At 46.0% G+C, this 21,266-nt stretch overlaps 1 protein-coding gene across 8 annotated transcripts in view; it reads right to left on the bottom strand.

The window, feature by feature from the left end:
- The window catches only part of CTNS (cystinosin, lysosomal cystine transporter), a 418,668-nt gene that overhangs the window by 333,332 nt on the left and 64,070 nt on the right, over positions 1-21,266 (bottom strand). For 4 of the 8 annotated variants that reach the window (XM_069615198.1, XM_069615199.1, XM_069615200.1 and 1 more), the window contains one exon: positions 19,386-19,532. The exons of the other annotated variants lie outside the window; for them this stretch is intronic. The gene's annotated coding sequence lies outside the window, so the exon portion shown is untranslated. The remainder of the gene's footprint in view (positions 1-19,385; positions 19,533-21,266) is intronic. 8 annotated transcript variants of the gene reach the window in all.

The raw sequence follows: 21,266 nt of genomic DNA, 5'->3' as shown, positions 1-21,266 counted from the left end.
CGCAGTGACAATTTACACTGATTCAGTTTACATGACGACAACAGTACATGGAGGTCTGGCCAGATGGGGGCGGAGGGGGTTTCGACGAGCAGATGGGACTCCAGTGCAACATGCAGAATTACTGAAGGAGTTAATTGAAGCCCTACGAGATCCCACAGTGGTAGCAATAGTGAAATGCCAAGCACATACGTCCAACACAGACGTTGTGTCTTTAGGAAACGTGGCAGCGGACGCGGCGGCCAAAGAAGCTTCATACTTTGAGAAATATGAAGCAGGTGAGTACATGCTGCAGCACAAGACAAACGAGGAGCTTCCAGTAGGGTACAATACAATGCCTGTATCACAAATACTAGAGTTACAGGAAGGAGCAAGTGCAGATGAAAAGATGATGTGGGTGAAACGAGGGTGCAGCCAATCAGCAACAGACTTACTCTGGCGACAGAATAACTCAGGAAAAGTGGTAATGCCAGTAAAGTTACTAGAAATAGCGTTTCAACAACTACACTTCCCAGCACACAACACGAAACAACACATTGCAGCAGAGATACAGGAAGAGTGGTTTGTGCCCTGTCTTCAGGAGCACTTATCTAGATTGACACTGGAGTGCACAACATGCCAGATATACAGTTCAGGAATGACATTACGTACACTCAGGGGAACAATTCCAAAACCGATTGGGCCATTCAGAGAACTACACATTGACTACGCGGACATGGGAGAAAGGTGTAATGGGGCACGTTACATGATTGTGGTTGTGTGCCCATTTTCAAGATGGGTGGAAGCAGGCCCATGTGCACGACCTGATGCTAAAAGCGCTGCAAAGCTCCTAGTGAGAGAAGTATTTCCGCGCTGGGGAATTTGTGACGTGATTCGCTCAGACAACGGCACTCACTTTGTGAATGAACTCTTCAAGGAAGTAACGACACTGTTGGGAATAAAGCATCAATTGTGCTCGATTTATCATCCTCAAAGTAATGGCGTGGTAGAAAAAATGAACGGCCTGTTAAAAGGAAGATTATCGAAACTATGCTTCTCATTAAAAAAGAACTGGATTTACTGTTTGCCCCTTGCGCTGTTTGAGCTGAGAAATCAGCCAAGCAAGGACCATCATTTGTCCCCGCACGAAATCGTGACTGGGAGACGAATGCACACAGCACACTCCCCACTGCGCGAACACTCAGATGCACACAGAAGCGCTGCGATATTGGGAGATGAGTTCACAGACTACTTGAAAAAATTAACAAGGGCAGCGCACGCAATATCAAAGCAGCTTTCACCACCATTCACGAGAGAAGAGGGGAACACAACAGGGTCCGTTACGGAGCCTGAAACACAGGTACAACTGATGCCGGGTGAATTCATTTATGTCCGGAGCTTTGTGCGCCGGTGGAAGGGCCTAAAATATTGGATACATCTGACGGATGTACGAAGAGCATATAATAGTATGCAGGAAGAGGTGGATGAGGGGGCACAGACAACAGCAAACAATACAATTGAAAATAATGAGTGAATATGAACATGTGTGTGGCGGAAATGCACCTGATTGAGAAAGTTGTTGACCAGAATAATTACATTTAAGTGTATTTAAAAAAAAAAAAGTGTATAGTGTCTGCTCCCTTGTCTGTACATCCCCAACCCTACTGCCCTACCCACTTCCATTCCCCTTCCATGATATCTTGGCACTGGTAGTGCCAACAAAATGTTTACATGCATGCACTTAATGCACTTTTATATCTCAAACAGGAGCTACCATGGCATCTAACGGGCAGCCTGCAACGGATAGATTTATTAGATATAGAGAATTGTTAGCTGAGAGATGTAGATATTCGTATGAGTGTGGATTATCTGTGTGCATTACATTGTTTTTTACAATCATGTTTTGCCTGGTTACGTATTGGTTTATAGCGTTTGAGGGGGGAGGGATTAACAGCACTAATGTGACTAATGCAACAGCAAGTGTAAATACTAAAGAAGGTGATTTTTTGGTATGGGATGGAACTAAACTTGTATGGGGATATTATACGACACCATCCAATGCTGTCGTCTCGAAAAATGAAGGTCTGCAGGGAAAAATGCAAAACAACACAGCGTCCCCGCCAAAAATATCTAATTACAATGCCCGCAGTCTAAATGATCGAAACCCCTCCGCCATATCCTGGTTGTATAACACCCCCACCAGCCAGCCTGCCCCCGTAACCAAGAACACACTGGTAGATAACATAAAGGAAGAAAATGAAAAAATAACATCAACATATGAATTATATGATGATTGGGCAAAGGGGGGCGGGAAGGAGAAAGGGGGGCCCACCTTGTCCATCGCCCATGAAGCCGGGAAGTACATTAGGCAAAGAAATAACAGACGAAAAAGGGAAGCGGGGAGGAGGAAGTATGATGAGTATTATGGGTTAGGACTAGACAAAATGGAAGACCCGCGACACCCCCACCAGACAAATAAATGGTATGCGGATATGAGTGCAACAGCCAAGAAAACAACAAATGAGAGCTGTTATGTCTGCTCCCTCATTCCCCATGCTTCAGGCACGCCCAACGTATTGTTGCCCAAAGAGTTGCCTATTGTAGATGCCCAATGTCTCCTTCATCTCACATTGTGCAGAATTAAGAACACCTTCCAGGCACATGAAGTGACTTTTAGAATGCTGCAGAACGAGAAAACCTGCTATCCAAAGACAGTAGGAGTGGTATGTCTGGAAGAGCCATTTTTTATAATACAAGGGACACTTTTTTCAGACAACAAGTGGAAGGACGAAGAAGTAACGTGTAAAGCTGAAGCACTGAGGGGTGTGGCACCAGAGAAATTGCAATGGATAGAAGAAACGTGCACACCAGTATGGAAGGAACACATCTCAAAACTAACTTGGGTAACAGCCATTGAAAAACCCTTCAAGCTGCAGAAGGAAATAGACTATGAACTGTGGGGAGGGGAAAGCCTCCATGGGGACAAACAAGAACTGTAACAAGACCCACACCATCCCAGATTTAAGAACAGGGACAGCGGCCCTCATGGACACGTATTGGGTATGTGGCAACCAGGCATACCTGCACCTCCCACAATCATGGAGTGGCAGCTGCTCGATGGCCACTCTGCACTCAGCACTAATGGTGATCCTGGAAAGCCACATTGATGGGAGCAAAAAGATGCGAGGAAACACCCAACAGAGTGCGGGCCGGCCAACTGTAGAGCCACAAGTATATGTCCTGTCTTCAGGGAACAAGGAAGAGGTGCTGTCCCGAAACAGACGATCATCGAACTACATATCAAAGGCATTGTCATAATTGCTGGCACAGATCCCAGACAGGTATCGATTATTCAGCTCTGCAGAAACATTCTTCGCCTCACTCATCCCAAGTATCCAGGCGTGAGCAAATGCAAAATGGCTCCAAATCACACGTTGGGAGCTGATCCAGCTGGCAAATGACACTGAAGAAGGGTTCAACGTAATAAAAGTGGAACTAAGAGCATTACGGCTGATGACCATGCAAAACAGGTATGTCTTGGACCCGTTGACAGCGATGGATGGAGGTGTTTGCCGAAAAATCGGAAGTGCCTGCTGCACTTTCGTACCTTCCGAAGACGCAGACAACGGCTCCCTGTCCCATGTGATCGAAGCAGTACATAACCTAGGAGAAAGAATGAGAATGGAAGGTGGAGCGGAAGAAAGCACATGGTTCGACAATATCTTCTCCTGGGTTCCATCATGGACTGTGAAATTTTTGATGCCAGCTGTGGTGTTCCTCCTCTTTATTTTTTGCCTGTGCCAGGTGGGTCTTCGATGTTGTGCTAACGCAGTACCAAATGGTGCAATGATGATGGTGACAATGGGCAACACCCGTGGTACAATACAAGCTATGCAGGAAGTGCAGGTACAAACAGGAACAGATGACACACCGAGATATCAGCTAGTGCCTAGGTATCACGACAAGGATGTAGTAGATAAATTGTGGCATACTACCATTAGAGAGCCCCGTATGCTAGAATGGTACGAGGAGGTATGGGTAGACTTGGAAGCAGGGAGCGGATGTATATACCTGACTTGTACCCCAGATGAATATGCTAGGAGAGGTGAGAGCTTGAGGGGGGTGTGCAGAGCATGGATGCCCATAAAAGGCACACCTGCATGGGATGACGCAATAATTGACGAGGAAGAGTGCAGGAGATTGGAGGATTTAAATAGTTTGTTACTTAAGTAACGAAAGGGGAGAAATGTAGGGGAGGATTGGTCCAAAAGACCCCGCTCGCCTACATCCCCTCCCCCGGTGAGGGCCATGGCTCGTCAGGCGTCCCCTCCTTACCACCAGGGCCCAGGTGGTGGATGGCTCACCTGCTGAAAACATTGCCCAAACCTATTGAATTTAGCTAGGCCTCAGGAACCATTTTGTTTAATAAAGATGGTGTGAGCCCGGCGCACTGCAGCGCGGCCCCCACCTTTGGAGAGTTTCAATTATCCCCGTGGCCGCAGCTCCCTGGCAGATCCGCTGTGAGTCCGTTCCCACGAACAAGACGAACATGAGCTAGTGTAAGATACCAACACTGTAACATTTCACCTTCTGCAGTGTATCGCTGCTCCCAGCATGACCTGGCCAGCAGAGCCTGGGTGGAAAGAGAACTGTAAAATGGCCCTCGGATAAAAGCAAAAGTTCCCAAATACTAATGACAAAACTACCTGCGATGGACGCATTTTCTCCACAAACCTCTTTGACTAAAAAACCTGTAAAATGTATAGATATGGCAGAATGCATGTTCATATGGCATTAGCAATGTAGCACCCACACCACTGCAGTTATGTACAAATAGTAAAAGCGTCCCGGGGGGTTATTTGTTATGCGTATCATTGAAAGGTTTACACCCCACGGTCCCGCGCCATATCCAAACTAATGCTGCTAGAGTGCAGAGAAAGACAAATGCAACCATATTGAGGGCTCATGTAAAGGGTGCACGAAAATGCACCCTTCATGTGTGTATGTCCAAGCCCCTTATGTGCCACTACCGTCACGTACAATGGCGAATCGTTTCTATGCGCTCCACCAACCTCACTACTACCTCACTTACTGCAAATGTATATGCATATAACAAAATGTTGTAGTTGTTAAAACATAGTGTACAAATAATGTGCTTGGACTGGCTATATTTGAGAGGCATCAGCAATGTTAAAATGTGAGCTTTGGAATGACTCAATTAGTATTGTATATTATTTGAATGTTTATGATGCTTTCACCTAAAATCGGCAACACACAAGGAAGATACCTTTGTGAGTATATGCAAGGCCATTCCCCCTCCCTCCCAGCGAAGCCTGCCAGGCGAGAGAGTAGAGGCCCGCGCTGCGTCGCGCTGCTCCACCTCCCCCAACTAGGCTGGAGCCGCTTCAAAGATTTGTAGTTCCCTCTGCAGCACCCAAGGCCACGGCCCGCCACCTGTATTATTTACAGCCCAGCAGTAAACCTCCGCCTGAAAACACAAATCCAGAGGCGCCCTCTCTTAAGCCCCACGACCCACCGGATCACCTTAGGTTAATGGCCCCTGTAAAATTAGGACACCCAATATTATGGCAACATTACAGCAACACATTCATAATGACTTCTAACAAGACATGATGACATGTACCGCCTGTCCCATGCCCTTAGACCCAGCCCCACGACCTATGGTACCCGGTCAACAGGACACTGGTAACCATGTACTGATGAATCGCCATCAAACCCCTCTCGAGGTGCATTCCTCCTGTGTTGCATTAACCTGTAGAATAACCTATTGGAAGATTTACTTAAGAGGATAATATTGCAAATGACTGAATGACTGCGGTGTGCATGGCCTAGGGCAAAGAAGTCAGGAAAAGACATTCATCTCTGACACTGGCCGCAGTGGCACAACGACACCGCCCGGATGAACCCAGCTGGCCCGCCAGGCCCAGCTCAACCCACGAGGCTGACCAGTGATGTCCTCCAGCCAAGGCCAACCACATCACAGCAGCACCTATAGCTAGTTGTCGCCACCCAATCCCATTGAACTTGTGCCCCCTATAGTGTGTAGGTTCTGATGACGTTTTTTGTAAATATATACGCCTGTCTTTGCTATTGTCAGACAGAGCGCTCTCGGAGTTTGCAGAGTTCTTTGCATGCCCTATTCTGATTGATAAACTCCCATTTACGCTCACCCGTACTTTGTCTTGGCCTTATTCCCATCCTGGGAGAGTCCATCATTGTCTCTCATTGCGGGGAGGATCGTGCTGGTTGGGGACGCTTGTTACACATTGCGGTAGATGGACTCTATGGTCCCGTGCCCGCTTGTACGGTATCGTGCGGAAGTGCAGTTCCAAGATGGATGCCTGTCGGATTTCTCCAGCCGACAGCTACGGTCTAGTCTCTTCACGTCCCTCCGAGAGACTACGGACCGCTCACGTGATACTATATCCAGACTCCAAGCCAAGGTTTCATCGCGTCGCTTCTGTTACAGACGCTCCGTGAGTTCGTTATTTGAATCCTGTATTTACGTGTCTATTAGTCCTTGATTACTCTTTAATCTGTCCAAATCTTGTCTTTATCTATCTCTCAGAGATTATCTCCATTCAACCTTTCAAATCTCTGCTACCTTCGTCTTCAGTCCAACCCGGCGATCCCTGCTCAACTTAGCCGTCTATAACACCTCCTCCACGGCATTATCTTCTGCTTTGAACCCTATTTGGGTAAGCTTCTTATTCCCTGAGTCTTCTCTTCTAGCCCCGATTAGAATCACTTACCTATCTGTTCTTGCAGACCTCCTGCCTCTCTTCCGTTGTTCTTCCGAAGCCCAGCTCCGAAGTTTCAGTCCCAATCCTTCCCTCCAAGGGTGAGAACTTTTCCCTTCCGCCTTCTCTTTTGGCTGTCTTCCCTTTTTACTTTTCACTGATACTATCTATTCCTCTCGTTTACTCAGAAAGGATATCCTGTGCAACTTCCGTTTGAAACCACCTCTCAAGGATTCTCCTGCTACTACTACTTCCCGATCGACGAGCTTCCAGACTCGACCAGGGTTTTCTTCCCATTAGAGGGTTTCCCTGGCGATCCTATCCTCTCCCCCGGTTTTCACTTCTTTCCGGGTCGGAGGGGCCAGGATTGTTTCAGGGGAGCTTTCACTGCTGCATTTCACTCTTCCACATTGGATTTCCGTATTGTCAAGGTGAGCGGTTTTTGAGGTGTATTACCGCTTTAAACTGTTTGCAGTAATTAATAACAATAAGCGACGCCTTATATTGACATTCGGAATCCTTATGGAGCAGCAAATGCAACAATTAATGGCAGCTATGCAAGCCATGTCCTTAGAGATGCAATCTTTAAAACAAGATAATGCTCAGCTGCGACAGCAAGTCACTAGGGCATTTTCAGACACTCCCCCCTTCTTCCTTACATGCCCTAATGTACGACGGAGATCCATATAAGCTCAAAGAATTTCTAGATAGTTGTACGGTCCAATTTACTTTCAAATCTCGGTTTTTTCCTACAGACAAGGACAAAGTGGGGTTCGTGATTTCCCATCTTTCTGGCCCTGCATTGGCTTGGGCCACGCCTCTAGTCACTTCTAATAATGGGATCCTAGATTCTTACCCCGCCTTCTCCAATAGCCTTAAGTCTGTTCGGCAGAAAGGAAATATCAGTTTCCACACAAGAAAGACTTCTTGATTTGAAACAGGGAAGTAAGGATTTGCTAGGATACATAACACAATTCAAACAATTGTCTTCAGAAGTAGGGTGGCCAGATGAAGGGCTTCTTACCCTTTTTCGTAGAGGCTTAACGGAAGACCTTAAAGATGAGGTTTCTAAGGTACCTCGTCCGGCTAATTTGGCTGACATGATTACTCTAACTATGCAGATAGATTATCGAATGCAAGAACGGTCTCATGAAAGAAAGAAGATCAAAGGATCTCGACCTTCAATTGATCATTCCTATGTTGGGAATAGGACTCTTCCCCATACTGAAGAGCCTATGCAGATAGGGACCGTTAGAGGACCGTTATCTGCAACCGAAAAGGAAAGAAGAAAGAATCTTGGACTATGCATGTACTGTGGGTCCTCTTCTCATGTACTGAAAGATTGTCATCTTGTTCCTCCTCGTCGCTTTACTACTCCGAAGTCGGGAAACTCCAGAGCTCTACCGAGAGGGGAAGAACGGTAGAGTTACAGAATTCTGTTTCCCCCTGTAAGTCGAGTCTGACAGTAGACAATGCCTCAACCAATCAGACCATGGTAGTAGTTTCCTTGTCCATGATACTTTCAGAACACATTCTACCTGGTATTCCCGCCTTGATTGACTGCGGAGCGGCTGGGAATTTTTTGGATTATGAATGGGCTAAGAAACACGGGATTACACTCGTATCCAAGAACATGGTTACTCCTATTCAGGGTGTGGACGGTAGTCCCTTAAGTTCAGGACCGGTAAAAGAACAGACCGATCCTATCACTTGCATGATCGCCGGCCATAAAGAAACTCTGGTTTTTGATCTGATCAGAACTGCCCATTTTCCTATCATTTTAGGCCTTCCCTGGTTAAGACTCCATAACCCATATATCAATTGGTCAGCAGGTACTCTGTTCTTGGGATCAGAGTATTGTACTCACCATTGCCTTTCTCAGGAGTCAGCAGGCATACGTCTCCCCACTATGGAAGACCATCATCCTGCTGTTTCCTCTATTAACCACTTGGAAATGATCCCTAAATGTCATTGGGAATTCCGATCTATATTTGCAAATCCCGAATTTCCTACCTTACCGCCTCATAGAAGGGATGATTGTCATATAGATATACACCCCGAACAGCCCATTCCTTTCGGCCGTATGTATGTGCTTTCACAACGGGAGAAGACTGTTTTGAAAGATTATCTTCAAACCAATTTACGCAATGGGCTAATAACCGAATCTGTGTCTCCAGCCGGAGCTTCTCTCTTCTTTATCCCTAAGAAAGACTCGGATGAACTTCGCCCTTGCATTGATTATCGAGGATTAAACAAGATAACCATTGCTGACAAGTATCCTATGCCTCTCATCACAGACATCCTTGAAGCGGTTCGAGGGGCTACTGTTTACACTAAGCTGGATCTCCGAGGTGCTTACCATCTCATACGAATAGCTGCAGGAGATGAATGGAAAACTGCCTTTCGCACCCCTTTCGGGCACTATGAGTACCACGTCATGCCATTTGGCCTGGTCAATGCACCGGCAATATTTCAGCAGTTCATGGACCATCTCTTTGCCGACATTCTGTTTCATTTCGTCATCATCTATCTAGATGATATCTTGGTTTATTCCAAGAACCCAGAGGAACATATCTGACATGTCAACACAGTGTTGGAACGTCTTCAAAACAATCATCTGTACTGTAAGTCCACCAAATGTGAGTTCCACCAGGAGCAAGTCAATTACCTCGGATTTGTGCTATCTTCTCAGGGCATCTCTATGGATCCAAAGAAGGTGTCAGCTGTGTTGGATTGGCCAATTCCCTCTAGCATAAAAGACATTCAACGATTTCTTGGCTTTGCCAACTTCTACCGGAAATTCATTCCGGGTTTTTCGGAAATCATTTTACCCATCACCAGGCTTCTTAAGAAAGGGGTCCCGTTCGTCTGGAACGATACGGCTCAGAACGCCTTCCAAACGCTAAAGGAGATATTCACTTCTGCTTCAGTTCTTATAAACCCTGATCAAACTAAACAATTCATTGTGGAGACAGACGCTTCGCAATTTGCGTTGGGTGCCGTACTATTACAATTATCAGAACAGGGAGAAGAAAGACCTGTGGCTTATCTGTCCAAAACTTTCAATGCGGCAGAACAAAATTATTCAGTACTTGAGAAAGAGCTTCTGGCTATCAAACAATCTTTCAAAGAATGGAGACACCTACTCCTGGGATCTACCCATCCTATCAAGGTTCGCACTGATCATCAGAATCTACGAGCCCTTCAGAATGCCTACACAACCAACAGCAGGCAGGCCCGCTGGGCTTATTTTTTTCTTCCCTTTCGAATTGAGTTCACCTTTTTGCCGGGAAAACATAATCAGAAGGCTGATGCTCTGTCTCGTAAGGACTCTCCTACATCGACATTCTGTTCCGAGAAGATGTTTCCCAACGCTCGTTTTATTGCTGTCTTAACTAACTTTCCCCAAGAAGTACGAACAGCCACTGATCAAAATAAATCGTTCTGTGAAGACATTGCATCCACCCACCATCTCTCTAAAGATAAGGAATATTTCTTTCACGGCACTCAGCTGTTGATTCCCATTCCCTCTTTACAACTCGAAGTGTTACAAATGTGTCATGACTCTAAGGCTGCAGGTCATAGAGGGTTTCTATCAACATTGGAACTCGTACAACGACACTTCTGGTGGCCAAATATGCGATCTGATGTCCAGGATTATGTTGCGGCTTGTAGTAACTGTGCGCACGCAAAGACTCCTCGTACTCCTCCTTTCGGGTTATTAACGAGGATGCCAATTCCAGATCGGCCTTGGCAAATCATCTCTACAGATTTTGTTTCTGATCTACCTCCTTCGGAGAACAAGACAGCCATTATGGTGACAATTGACTATTTCACCAAATTGGCACATTTTACCCCTTTAGAGAAGCTACCGGGGGCAACTTTGATGGCTAAAATCTTTTTATCTGAACTCTTCTCCCGTCATGGCCTCCCAGACACCATCATCTCAGACCGAGGTCCTCAGTATACTTCACTTTTCTGGCAAAAGACGTGTCACGTCTTAGGGATTAAACGAGCCCTCTCGTCAGGATATCATCCCCAGACCAATGGGCAAACGGAGCGTTTGAATCAAACACTTGAAGGATATCTACGTTGCTTCGTTTCAGCGGCCCAGGATGATTGGGCAGGTTTACTCCCTTTTGCTGAATTTGCCTACAATAATTCCCGTCACTCTGCCCTCCGGACCAGCCCCTTTCATTGTTCTTATGGCTTCCATCCCTCCTTTGTTCCTATGGTGTCGTCTCCTTCTTCCTGTTGCCCAGGGGTGGATGAATTTATTGCGGGCATTCAGGAAGGTCAGAGACTGGCTAAGCGATCTCTTGTGGAGGCTCAAGACCGTGCTAAGCGGAATGCCGATCTTCATCGCCGCATTGCCCCGAAACTTACCATCGGTGACTCGGTTTGGTTGGCTTCCCGTTTTCTTCCTCGTCATCTTGTTCCGTCTAAACTATCGCCGAGATACTTTGGACCCTTTAAAGTGTTAGCCATGGTGGGCGAAGCTGCGGTCAAACTGGCTTTACCAGCCTCTTGGTCTCGGATACACCCTGTATTTCATCTGTCTCAAATTAAATTGGTGGTACCGGATCGTTTTCTTCGGACGGGAAGGGTTCCTCCTCCTCCTGTCCTTACTGATGAGGGTCCTGAATTTGAGGTGGCCGGTGTGTGTGACTCTCGCGTTCGGAGAGGTAGATTGCAGTTTCTGATTGACTGGAAGGGTTATTCTCCTGCTGAAAGGACCTGGGAACCTGCCTCTGGGGTTCATGCTCCCCGATTGGTGCAGCGTTTTTTCCGGCTCCATCCAGGTAAACCCGGGGCACCCCCCAGGAGGAGGGGGTATACTGTTGCACATTGCGGTAGATGGACTCTATGGTCCCGTGCCCGCTTGTGCGGTATCATGCGGAAGTGCAGTTCCAAGATGGATGCCTGTCGGATTTCTCCAGCCGACAGCTACGGTCTAGTCTCTTCACGTCCCTCCGAGAGACTACGGACCGCTCACGTGATACTATATCCAGACTCCAAGCCAAGGTTTCATCGCGTCGCTTCTGTTACAGACGCTCCGTGAGTTCGTTATTTGAATCCTGTATTTACGTGTCTATTAGTCCTTGATTACTCTTTAATCTGTCCAAATCTTGTCTTTATCTATCTCTCAGAGATTATCTCCATTCAACCTTTCCAATCTCTGCTACCTTCGTCTTCAGTCCAACCCGGCGATCCCTGCTCAACTTAGCCGTCTATAACACCTCCTCCACGGCATTATCTTCTGCTTTGAACCCTATTTGGGTAAGCTTCTTATTCCCTGAGTCTTCTCTTCTAGCCCCGATTAGAATCACTTACCTATCTGTTCTTGCAGACCTCCTGCCTCTCTTCCGTTGTTCTTCCGAAGCCCAGCTCTGAAGTTTCAGTCCCAATCCTTCCCTCCAAGGGTGAGAACTTTTCCCTTCCGCCTTCTCTTTTGGCTGTCTTCCCTTTTTACCTTCACTGATACTATCTATTCCTCTCGTTTACTCAGAAAGGATATCCTGTGCAACTTCCGTTTGAAACCACCTCTCAAGGATTCTCCTGCTACTACTACTTCCCGATCGACGAGCTTCCAGACTCGACCAGGGTTTTCTTCCCATTAGAGGGTTTCCCTGGCGATCCTATCCTCTCCCCCGGTTTTCACTTCTTTCCGGGTCGGAGGGGCCAGGATTGTTTCAGGGGAGCTTTCACTGCTGCATTTGACTCTTCCACATTGGATTTCCGTATTGTCAAGGTGAGCGGTTTTTGAGGTGTATTACCGCTTTAAACTGTTTGCAGTAATAAATAACAACGCTTGCCTTCACAGTCCATGTATTCTGTTGCACAACAACAGGGGGCTTCATATGAGATGTTGGCTCAGGGCATGGATAGGTTGGCTAATTCCATTCACCCCCCAGAAAGACAGATAGAGCTCCAGCAGAAGGCATTGCGGTGCGAATGCCGCTCACACAGGCTCCACATGCAGGCCAGCAACAGTTGCCAACGGGCAGAAATGAGGGGTCTGTGCGCAGCCATGGCTGCAGAGGGTCAGGCCCACAGGGCTGCCCTGAGGGAAAAGGATAGGTCACTCAGAGACTTACACTGGCTGCACTCGAGGCAGCACGCAGTAGATGGTCAGAACAGCAGATGCAACAGTTGACGCACACCATCTCTGCGGAACTGCGTGCATCCCGTGACGTGGTGCAAGCAGAACTGCATGCATCCCGTGAGGTGTTGCATGCAGACATCCGTGGCATCATGTTGCAGATGCGAACATCTCAGTCCTGCATGGCCGCTGCCATGGAGGACCAGACCAGGGCTATACGTGGTGAACCTCACTTACCACTACCACCTTCTATTGCTACACCAGAGGGTGGCAACAGCAGCGACAGCTCTCCCAATTCATGATAGCCATGCGGACCACGAACCCATGGAGGGTTTTAAAAAAACATTTTTCAATATCAACACATGTGGGTGTTGAGGTGCATCCTGTCCCTCCACCCTCCTGGGAAGCCCATGGGCATTTTTTAAAAAAATGTTAATCTTTTTTTGTCTATTGTGCATTTATGTGACAGTGTGCTGCTTTGTGTGGCATCCACTGTACGTTCCAGATGGGCCCATACAGCCTTGTCTCGTGTTGGTACACTCCTTGTTTGTGCCTTAAGGTCCAGACACATATGCGACTCCTGCTTCCCTTTTCTATGGGCTTGCAAGGAGTGCAGCGTGTGAAAGTAAATTACAGAGAGGCATTGAGGTTCTGTTATATCGGTGGGCAGTCTCAAGTCCAACCTGTGTATACACCCCTAGCGGGATTCATGATTGTTGGTTGAGTGCATGGTTGGCATCCCTTTTTTGTTTTGACATTGGGCTCCATCATGTTTTCATGTTCCATCTTCATGTATTAGCTTGCCGGTCTCCATTGTTGTTGGCCTTCCTGCGGTATGCACGTCCCTGCCCCCTTTAGTTGGCAGTGCCACACTTCAAATAGACGGGTGCTATGTGTTTGTTAGGGCACATTGAAGCACTTGTGGTATTCCGATTGGTGACTGTCTGACATATTCACTGTTGGGTCCTGTGTTTCTGGTATGTTATACTGGTTGATTGATGCTCCCGTGTACATTATTGTTTTGATGCGCAAGAGTGAGTTATTTCAGTGCTAGTTCTGTTTATCGTTGAGCGCTTTGTGACAGTACTGTTATGTGTTCACCATTTATGTGTCACTTGTGGTATTCCGATTGGTAACTCCCTCCCGCATGATGTCAGAGAACCTCAGCCTTTCGCAAAATTTAGACAAAACCTCACTAGGTGGCTGAGAGCCAACGACAGCTAACTAGTCCACTTGTCACATTGTACATTACTGTATATAACTATATATTACGTGAACAGGAGCATGCTCCTCGCTCCCCTGTCCTGATCTCTCCTTGCTCCCCTGTCCTTGATCTCTCCCCAACGACAGCTAACTAGTCCACTTGTCACATTGTACATTACTGTATATAACTTTATATTACGCGAACAGGAGCATGCTCCTTGCTCCCCTGTCCTTGATCTCCCCTTGTTCATATCTGCTTGCTGTAATATTGCTGATGTCTATGTCTACACTTCCTGCCTTTTCCTGTACTTGCAATTAGCCGAGCATATCTGTAACCAAGCTCAGCGCATCTCTGCACCTTCATCTGATTTCTATGTACCTGTAACCAAGTTGAGCATATCCTTGTCTGTTTGCGCCCGGATACTAAAGGGTTTGGCGCGCTATACAAATAATAAACTAAACTAAACTAAACTTTTGACTTTGCTTGCCATGGCATAGTGTGGGAACCAGGTGACATGAGGTTTGGGAGGGTTTAGGTAACATACAGGCATTTGAATGTGTATTTTTCCATGCGGTTGGTGGCATACTGCATGTTCCATGTGTGCCTTTTGTGCACACCAGATTAGGGGTGTCACAGTATTGGTTTTATGGCGGTATGATAACCTTCTTGCCAAACCTTCTGCGGTAAGCCACGTGCAATGTGTTCCATGAATCAGCAGACGGGCGCTTGCGCGCAAGTCCCCCTTTTTTACGCACAATTAATTCCATGAATCGGGCCCTGTATCTGCTGAGAAGAGACTTGGCCTGGAAACAGAGGCACTCTTGGTTTCCAACAAAATAGTGCCTCATTACATTGTGACCTTGCAGGCCCCCCAGTTGAGGGTGACAGTGGCCTCAAGAAAGCAAGCTTTAACAGCCATCGAAGTGGAACAGTCAATTCTGGCGAGCGCAGGGGTTTCACCCAAGAAGAAAAAGAAGCAAAGGATGAAGTTAGGGGATCGGCCATGCATCCCTCCCGCCTCAAAACATGAGGACACTCCTGTCAAGGTGACAGTTCCTCCATCTATATTTCCACAATTGCCAGACCCCGCCTTGGTACTTTCTTCTTTACCCGATAACTACATAGTGGTCAACATCCTACCCAACGGTGTTACTCGCCAGGTGATAGTAAACGGCCCTTTGGTTGGAAAGCGGGCCCCCAATGCCTTAAGGATGGATAAGGATTACCCCTCTACTATCATAGGAGCTACAGATTTCAAAGGCGATTCAACGAATTGCAATAATGAGGTCCAGCCCAAAGAGCTTAATATGAGACCTAGCAAACAGGCTCCCTCTCTATTGCTGACCAAGCTGACCCACAAGGACCCCCCTTAACACACTACTAGCGGCATGGCATACATGTGTGAAACCTGGGAGAAGACGTAAAACAAACGAGACGATGCCTACAGATATTCGCTGGAATAAAGCTGGCTCAAAGTTCATCAAGATTGTGGAACGAGAACTGGTTATAGACCTTTCTTGAACCAAACACGGTTGCTCTCCTTGTTGCAGGTTATCCCTCACTTAAGGGGGCTTACCTCTGAGGACATAGTATCCTTAGAGTTGCCCCCTTATTACAGTACCACAAACTGGGTGCTGACAAAACTGGCCTCCTCCCGGATTGTGGATTGTGTCTGCAAAAATTCTTCCTTGCTTTACGACTTGAGCTTTGATATCCATGCTGTCTACCCTGCTTACTACCAGTTTCGCAGGCCTCACACTCTACCGGAGGGTCCTGCCGGCCCGACCCATGTATCAACTCAGGATGAGATTTACAATCAAAAGGTCCATTTACTTTTTCCATGGTACACTGTTGGTCACCCTTTATGACTATCCTGGTCGGGCTATAACTACTAACCTCATTGATTGCATGCACGATACCTTGTGTGAATGTCTGGATAGGACGAAAGCGGGGGGCATTATACTTACGGGTGACTTTAACGTGGATTGCTCGGTAGCGTTTGGGTGTCCCACTGGAGGTCCTATAGGGACTGCTTTAAACAAGTGAGCAAGAGAGTGGTCAGAGGTTCTGTCCGCTTAGTCCGCTGTCGGCGGACTCTCACCTAGCAAATGTTACATGGTCCAATGGGGTAAGCCACAGTAGAATTGATTTTATATTTGTAAATAAGGCTATTAGAAATCTCTGCTCTAAAAGCACTTGGTTCGAGGATTGGGAGAACATGGTGGGCTCACACTGCTTAGATATTAATTTAGCCTGCTCCAATACATGCGATGTTCCTGTATTTTTGAGCAGGCTTAGTAGCAAATCCTGCATGCATGGCCGTATCGCATCTCTCAGTATTTATTTATTAATTAAACATTATTTTATCATCGCTCCACACGCCGATGGGCCTCAGGGTACGCAAAGATTGGTAAAATTGAGCAGGTACGCGGTGCATTGTCAGCAGGGCCAATTTGCAGATTCCCTGCGTCGATATCTTGTTACTTTATTTCTCCAGAGTCTCATCAGATTTATACTCCACATTAGATTTGATATTCTCCCTGTCTTGGAATACACTGGGGCATGGAAGGGGATGAAAAGAGAGGAACGCCTCTGCCAATTATGCCATCCTCAGGTGCAAACAGCATGACATGTCCTTACAGATTGTCAGGTTCTCCGTGCTCTTTACATGCCAAATTTGTAAATTATTGCTCAGACCACTTCTGGAACATGCTCTACTGTGGGGATTCATATGTTATTACAGCTGCCGCTTTTCACATATGGCTTAAGATCAAGGCAACGTACCCTTTCATAATCGACTATCCATCTGAAGAAAATGGACGATGTATGAATGAATGAACCATAGTATACTGTGTAATGCTCGAAATGAAATGTAATTTTGCTGTTCATCTGATTAACTATAGTTTGTAATTGAATGTTATTTTTAATTTATCTATGGATCCTTCATATGTGCGTAAGGAGTCAATGCTTCCTAAATGAACAAAAAAATAAAAATAACAAAGTGTGCACAAAACCTCCTGCCCCACGGTCTGCCAACATGCCCTATTCTGTTGGGGAGAGGTTTGCACAGTTATGTTTTATTTCTGTGCATTCTGGGACGTGTAGTCCTGGATTTATAAATGTGAAACACAGAACTAGAAGTCCCAGAAGGTAAAGGCCAAGAAAGTACAAGAATTTCCTAAATGGAATTCACCATATTGACATGTGGTACACTAACTGTTTTGCAGGCAAAATCAAGGTACAATGCAGAATTTGGATGATGTTTGCAAGAGCAGTCAACTGTTAAAGTAGCTCTGTCTACTAGCCCGGGTGGTGAGGCAGATAGCAGCTAAATGGTTACTATGTACACAGAGAGGGGGGGGGACATCATGCCGGGGAAAACAAGGTGGATTACCCACTGGGATTACTGAGTCCGCACAGGAATCCTAGCGGAAGGATGTGGTAACAGTCGCTGACCTGCATTGCCTGCGAGGTTTGACAGAAGTGGAGGTGGAATGTCCAACCTAACAAAGGAGAGATGCTAGGTATTTGCTGAGGGCCCTGGGACACTCAACTACAGTACTACAGACAATGGTTCTGACGGGTTGAAATTAAAATTTCATTAGCAGGACCTAAAACCAGCTCCTGGGTATTGAGCATCCCCCACTAGGCAGGAGATACCTCTGGGGCACCAGGAACTAGTACATGGCACACCGCAAACCGAGCTGCCATATGAGATACAAAATGTTACTTTTGTACGGTTATATACAATCCATTTTGCTTTAAATGTCTCCTAGATGTTTCTAAAGGGCATTTATTCAAATTCACAATGTTAATGTCACATTCGAATGTTTGCATGGCACCAATTGCCATGGGGAGCCAAAAGTAGCTCCTGGTTCTCCTGGCTAGAAACAGAAGCTAAATAGCTCCCAGAAATGTTGAACCCTGATGCAATGCTACCCACAGACCTGCAGTTTTCCGAGAGATCAATGGATGAGGAAAACTTGCTGACAGAGAAGAGAGACAAGGGTATGTGCTATCAGTGCTTACTTTGTTTAAAATAAGTAAGTTACCAGGGCCCAAATATTTTCAAACGCACTTTGAACACATTGGGCGGCAACTCCCGGTCAACTGCTGCAAACACCCATGATTGTTCCCCCACAGTGCCTGCATATTAAGGGTTAACAATGAAACTCCCACTGGCTATTTTGGATGATGGATGCACAATCCATGGCAGATGTGCAATTTACAGTTGCCAAACATAAAATAACATAACATAACATACTTGTTTAAGACAAATGTTTAAGTGCTTCTTTAAACACATCATCATGGTTAACATTTTTCACTGATTGTATAGGTGGCAATTGGAACATGTTGACCATCTATCCACAGAAAAACAAGCAAACCTGCTTGAAAAAAGGCAGGAAAAATTACTACTGAACTGTTTAACATTTCAGTAAAACCTTTGTGTATAGGTTGACATTCATAAAATGCACTCCTCTTAGGGAGTGGCTTTTTCCATGGCCTTTCCACAGTGTTGTTGATGCTGGCTGGTGACTGTCCTTTTGTTGCCATCCCACAATAATGTTGCTGCGCATTTCAGTAATGGGGAAGCTCCAACGTGATGCAGGATGACTGGAGAAGTGTGTGGGCGTGGCCAGCAGAAGCACCCAGCAATGTCACCTTCCAACTCTTTGTTATCAATGAAAACAAATAACTACCACTTGCGTCATCAAGTTCATGACTAACGATGTGCCGACACAAGGTGAAGAGAAGGTGGCCAGCGCACACTGTTGTTGCTTGTCGTGTGACAACTGCTGATTGAGATTAACAATAAAGTTGCCAAAACACAACATAATAAATCAGAATCTGAGAAAATGGGGCTCAGAAATAAGTCTCAGAACTAAGTCCCAGGGCTGAGCAGTGGCAAACACCCCCACAAATTAAGCACTGTATTCGATGTAGCAAAGACCACATCCCAGTTCAGCTGATCACTTGAAAATTAAAGAGCAACAGGTCAAAAAAGAAAACTAAACCACAGTACAGCAGAGGTCTTGGGGATGCAAGTGACGGGGACGGATAGACATTGATGCAAGTGACGGGGACGGATAGACATTGATGAAGAACTGCACAGATAGAGTACAGATTTTCCATACATTCGTTACAGAAAGTCATGATTCTATTAAAGACTCGGAGGCGAAAGATTATGCTCTGAACTTCTTTACTACTCGAGCAGCAATTTCAACAAAAAAAATTCTGAAAAACAAATAACACAAAAAACTACAATTCCCAACAAAACCAGTGAATTTGTAGTCCGTTTTTCATAAGTTCCTAAAATCACATGATTTCTGAGCCCACTTACAACTCCTCACATCCTCTATAACACTTGCTGCAACCATAGTCCTTCCTCTTTCTTTTGCTGAATGAACATCCAAACTTGCGCCCCAACCCGTAGACGACTTAAACTTCACCTTGTTCCCCTCTCAAGGCGTTGTCTTCTGCTCCGCTCCTGTTGAAACATGTATAAACCATCACCTATCTCATCATGAATGGGTGGGCAATCGCATAACAATAACATTACAATATCATATACAGCATCATTAGTCTTCAAATACCATATTTACACATTTATATTGTAGCAATTGAAATTGGGTGGAATAACCTTTTGCCTCCAAGTCTTTAATAGAATCATGATGTTCTGTAACAAATGTATGCAAAATCTGTATTCTATGTCAAGACTCGGAGGCTCAGATTATGATCGTTTAAAGCTTACGTACCACCAACGACGCTACTTGTTCTACCAGTCTAAAATAAAAATTCTTGTTCATTAGACCAGTCTGCCACCTTCAAAATATCCTCTAGGCGGGCTCCTGCCATAAAGGCCGACAACGCCATAGCAACCCTTGTGGAATGTGCTCCGAACTGACCTTCATCTATGCCTGCCTCTGCCATACACCACCTTACCCATCTAGACAAGGTGGCTGATGCTACCGCTTTAAAAGGCTTCCTAATAGCTATCAACAATTGATATTCCCCATTGGGTCTCACCATATTTGCCCTGTCTTCATACACTTTCAAGCACCTAACTAGGCACAATTTAGGCTTCACCGGAAAAGCCATATACTCAACTGATTTAATGTTTGTCTTCGTTCTCTTCTCTATTTAGAATACTACTCCTGAAGGTGAAAAGAATTTCCTATTTACCTCTGAAGCCTTCACATTAGACACTCTCTTGCATGAAATCAAACAAAGTAATTAACTTAGCCCACAGCGCTTTCCGAGAAAGATACTCATTGTCTGGCCAAGTCTCAAACATCCTTAATACCACACTCACATCCCACAAACGAGAATATCTAGGTGTGGGTGGTCTCATGCATCTGACCCCTTTCAGAAGCTTACATACTAAGGGGTGCTCACCTGCTGGTCTACCCTCAATGTACACATGACCTGCCGATATCGCCGATCTATAATTGTTAATGGTCCTGTAAGCTTTTGTCTGAGCCGCCTTTGCTGTCAAAAAATTCACTATGTGTACTACATCCATTCGTATGGGATCAACCTTTCTCTCCATACACCAATTACTCCATCTAATCCATGCCACTCTGTAGGCATTCCCGGTAGCTGGGCCCCATGACTCCCTAATAAACTCCTGAGCCAATCCAAAAGTCCTGGCTTGGACCAATTCTTCCTGAAATCGGCCATGCTATCAGGTTCAAGTTCCCTGACCGTACAAATGGGTGAGTTTCTCCTGATGGATTTAACAATATGTCCTCTCTGCGTGGTAGCAGAATTGGAGCCTTGTAAAACAACTCCAGAAGGTCCGGAAACCAAGCCTGACCTCTCCAGTCCGGTGTCACTAGAATCATTGTAGCTTCTTGTCGCCTGACCTGCGCCACTCTACGCGCCATCATGGCGAACGGAGGGAAAGCATATTCTTTTGCTGGTCCCCAAACCTGGAGAAATGCATCCGTCGCTGTCGCTTCCGGATCTGGTCTCCAGCTGTAAAACCTGGAGATCCTCCTGTTCAATCTCGATGCGAACAGATCCGTGTGACACGGACCTCTCCGATGCATTATCTCCTAAAATACTGAGTTGTCCAGTTGCCAATCGCTGGAGTCCCTCAAGTATCTCGAATTCCAGTCTGCTACCAGATTGAGATCTCCTGGCAGGTGTTCTGCTCTCACACCGACTCCCTTCTGGAGGCATATCTGCCAAAACTCTTTGGCCATCTCTGTCAGCATCT

The sequence above is a fragment of the Ambystoma mexicanum genome, chromosome 9 (genome assembly GCF_040938575.1).
Source record: "Ambystoma mexicanum isolate Mex_15411 chromosome 9, UKY_AmexF1_1, whole genome shotgun sequence".
Lineage (NCBI taxonomy): Eukaryota > Metazoa > Chordata > Amphibia > Caudata > Ambystomatidae > Ambystoma > Ambystoma mexicanum.
The sequence above is the reverse complement of the archived record's forward strand: the minus strand, read 5'-3'. Positions and strand labels throughout refer to the sequence as shown.